Raw genomic sequence first — 4358 nt, 5'->3', positions numbered from 1 at the left:
TTTCAAATAATCCAAAAATACCATTGCAGCATAAAACAGAGTATTCAATAAAAGAAGAAAGGAGGATTAACGGCAAAAAAGCACATCATAAGATATGAAACTTTGGAAATTATCTAGATATTGTTTGAAAAAACTCCTTTGATGGAAAGAAGATGAAGAACGGTATGGGATCCTGTCCTGCGCACCTGTAATTGATATGTTCCACATCCATTCATACCACCTAACCCTAAACACCCAATCATATTGCAGTCAGTGACCATGTGGCCTAATGGATAAGGTGTCTGACTTCGCATCAGAAGATTGAGGGTTCAAGTCCCTACATGGTAGAGTCTTTTTCTCGCAGCACCCAACTTATCTTTACATACAAACTGGAAATGCACTCTTACAATACTCCTTTCACTATCACTCATTAAGAAAGCCCAATGCAAACTGCACAATCAGTCACGTTATGCCTTCAGCATTGCTACTTTTCTGTCTTTCTGCCATACCAAAGTACCTCTTCATAAATGCCACGGATATGCAATACGTATACAACAATATGACATGGCACAATCATTCCGAACAGAACTGTGGGTAGATTCAGTGCAGGGAGTGTGTGCGTGCAGAAAGCAGAAACTATGCATGGGTAGAAGCTCTATGATTTTCTCCAGGAATAATGGAAATTGTCCCTCAGAAAAAGTATAGTACTAGAGAAGAATCATAAAGGATTGACACAATTGCTGCCTTTGCTGTTGCCCCAGTTGTGTAATCTGTCAAGGACTGGTCTCTTGCAGATTGAGGCACCTCGTTGCAATTGTGTGGTAAAAATCACCCTTACAACCATTTTTGCTATAAACTTGAGATCTTTCTGAGACACTATCTCACAGACTTCTTATGAATGAGGAACTCTGAAATTGTCACATTCCAATTTGTACGTCCTTAAAACTCTGCTGGTTATTCAAATGGGCAGATTGTTTTTTAAATTCCTTTCTGTCTCGAGTTGTAGTTATATTGATACAGAGGCATAATTGTTGAATGATATATATTGGTTTGATTGAAATATGTTCGTAGAGGTGGTGATAGGCTTTCTGTGTCTGTCTGAGAGCAAGGACCGGTTAACGTCTTTTTCCAAGAGCAGTTTGTTGTGAAAGGTATCAGGCAAAGGAGTATGTATTGTCATGTGGTTCTCTGACTGCTTCTGTCCACTTGCCAAAAGTTCCAAGGCCCTATGATAGCACAAAAACTGTAAGATTGAAGTGGTGGGTGCCGGAGGTTTAAAATGGTCAGTTTAATTAAAGACAGAAAAGTGAAACGAATGACTGCAGAAATACTGTATGTGGCCATGAACTGAGATGAAAGGATGATTTTGGAACTCTGTCTTGCAGATTACCCTCAATGCCTCAATGGATAGGGCACTACTCTCACAGACCAGGGTGTGTAAGTTTAAGTCTATCTGAGGTGCACACCCTGAACTAATACATTTTTGCTGAAACCTAATCATATTGTTTACTCTTCCTCGTAGCAGCTTGCCAGGGTGATAGTATATTGCAACAGAACCATTCCACTTCTTCACTGAAAAGAGTCATGCTGGTTACCCAAATGTGCAGCGTGTCATTTTATACAGCTTTCTTTATTGAAATTAAACTTGGACTCACTTGAAATATTCTCTTTCAAAATGAATGTTTGAGCTGCTGTGAATTTTATTTCTAGAGTTGGTGACAGGCTTTCAGGTACGTGCTTAGGTCAAGGCCCTGTTCATGTCACTTGTATAAGCTAATTCAGGGAGCAAATTAGCAAGTCAAGAAATGGGAAGTCTGAACTACTGTCAAAGCAGTTTCATTCTCTTTTCAAATAATCCAAAAATACCATTGCAGCATAAAACAGAGTATTCAATAAAAGAAGAAAGGAGGATTAACGGCAAAAAAGCACAGCATAAGATATGAAACTTTGGAAATTATCTAGATATTGTTTGAAAAAACTCCTTTGATGGAAAGAAGATGAAGAACGGTATGGGATCCTGTCCTGCGCACCTGTAATTGATATGTTCCACATCCATTCATACCACCTAACCCTAAACACCCAAACATATTGCAGTCAGTGACCATGTGCCTAATGGATGAGGCGTCTGACTTCGGATCAGAAGATTGAGGGTTCGAGTCTCTTCATGGTTGAGTCTTTTTCTCACAGCACCCAACTTATCTTTACATACAAACTGGAAACACACTCTTACAATACTCCTTTCACTCTCACTTATTAAGAAAGCCCAATGCAAACTGCACAATCAGTCACGTTATGCCTTGAGCATTGCTACTTTTCTGTCTTTCTGCCATACCAAAGTACCTCTTCATAAATGCCACGGATATGCAATACGTATACAACAATATGACATGGCACAATCATTCCGAACAGAACTGTGGGTAGATTCAGTGCAGGGAGAGTGTGCGTGCAGAAAGCAGAAACTATGCATGGGTAGAAGCTCTATGATTTTCTCCAGGAATAATGCAAATTGTACCTCAGAAAAAGTATAGTACTAGAAAAGAATCATAAAGGATTGACACAATTGCTGCCTTTGCTGTTGCCCCAGTTGAGTAATCTGTCAAGGACTGGTCTCTTGCAGATTGAGGCACCTAGTTGCAATTGTGTGGTAAAAATCACCCTTACAACCATTTTTGCTATAAACTTGAGATCTTTCTGAGATACTATCTCACAGACTTCTTATGAATGAGGAGCTCTGAAATTGTCACATTCCAATTTGTACGTCCTTAAAACTCTGCTGGTTATTCAAATGGGCAGATTGTTTTTTAAATTCCTTTCTGTCTCGAGATGTAGTTATATTGATACAGAGGCATAATTGTTGAATTATATTTATTGGTTTGATTGAAATATGTTCGTAGAGGTGGTGATAGGCTTTCTGTGTCTGTCTGAGAGCAAGGACCGGTTAACGTCTTTTTCCAAGAGCAATTTGTTGTGAAAGGTATCAGGCAAAGGAGTATGTATTGTGATGTGGTTCTCTGACTGCTTCTGTCCACTTGCCAAAAGTTCCAAGGCCCTATGATAGCACAAAAACGGTAAGATTGAAGTGGTGGGTGCCGGAGGTTTAAAATGGTCAGTTTAATTAAAGACAGAAAAGTGAAACGAATGACTGCAGAAATACTGTATGTGGCCATGAACTGAGATGAAAGGATGATTTTGGAACTCTTTCTTGCAGATTACCCTCAATGCCGCAATGGATAGGGCACTACTCTCACAGACCAGGGGGTGTAAGTTTAAGTCTCTCTGAGGTGCACACCCTGAACTAATGCATTTTTGCTGAAACCTAATCATATTGTTTACTCTTCCTCGTAGCAGCTTGCCAGGGTGATAGTATATTGCAACAGAACCATTCCACTTCTTCAATGAAAAGTTTCATGCTGGTTACCCAAATGTGCAGCGTGTCATTTTATACAGCTTTCTTTATTGAAATTAAACTTGGACTCACTTGAAATATTCTCTTTCAAAATGAATGTTTTGAGCTGCTGTCAATTTTATTTCTAGAGGTGGTGACAGGCTTTCAGGTACGTGCTTAGGTCAAGGCCCTGTTCATGTCACTTGTATAAGCTAATTCAGGGAGCAAATTAGCAAGTCAAGAAATGGGAAGTCTGAACTACTGTCAAAGCAGTTTCATTCTCTTTTCAAAAATTCCCAAAATACCATTGCAGCATAAAACAGAGTATTCAATAAAAGAAGAAAGGAGGATTAACGGCAAAAAAGCACAGCATAAGATAAGAAACTTTGGAAATTATCTAGATATTGTTTGAAAAAACTCCTTTGATGGAAAGAAGATGAAGAACGGTATGGGATCCTGTCCTGCGCACCTGTAATTGATATGTTCCACATCCATTCATACCACCTAACCCTAAACACCCAAACATATTGCAGTCAGTGACCATATGGCCTAATGGATAAGGCGTCTGACTTCGAATCAGAAGATTGAGGGTTCGAGTCCCTTCATGGTTGAGTCTTTTTCTCACAGCACCCAACTTATCTTTACATACAAACTGGGAACACACTCTTACAATACTCCTTTCACTCTCACTCATTAAGAAAGCCCAATGCAAACTGCAAAATCAGTCACGTTATGCCTTCAGCATTGCTACTTTTCTGTCTTTCTGCCATACCAAAGTACCTCTTCATAAATGCCATGGATATGCAATACGTATACAACAATATGACATGGCACAATCATTCCGAACAGAACTGTGGGTAGATTCAGTGCAGGGAGAGTGTGCGTGCAGAAAGCAGAAACTATGCATGGGTAGAAGCTCTATGATTTTCTCCAGGAATAATGCAAATTGTACCTCAGAAAAAGTATAGCACTAGAAAAGAATCATAAAGGATTG

At 39.4% G+C, this 4358-nt stretch overlaps 1 non-coding gene across 1 annotated transcript; it reads left to right on the top strand.

The window, feature by feature from the left end:
* The first annotated feature begins 3902 nt into the window (after positions 1 to 3902).
* On the top strand, positions 3903 to 3975 carry TRNAR-UCG (transfer RNA arginine (anticodon UCG)). Its single transcript has one exon. It is a non-coding gene; the product is annotated as a tRNA-Arg (tRNA).
* Positions 3976 to 4358: the final 383 nt, after the last annotated feature.

The sequence above is a fragment of the Pleurodeles waltl genome, chromosome 4_1 (assembly GCF_031143425.1).
Source record: "Pleurodeles waltl isolate 20211129_DDA chromosome 4_1, aPleWal1.hap1.20221129, whole genome shotgun sequence".
NCBI classification, from domain to species: domain Eukaryota; kingdom Metazoa; phylum Chordata; class Amphibia; order Caudata; family Salamandridae; genus Pleurodeles; species Pleurodeles waltl.
Note: the sequence above shows the minus strand (reverse complement) of the source record. Positions and strands in the feature narration are given on the sequence as shown.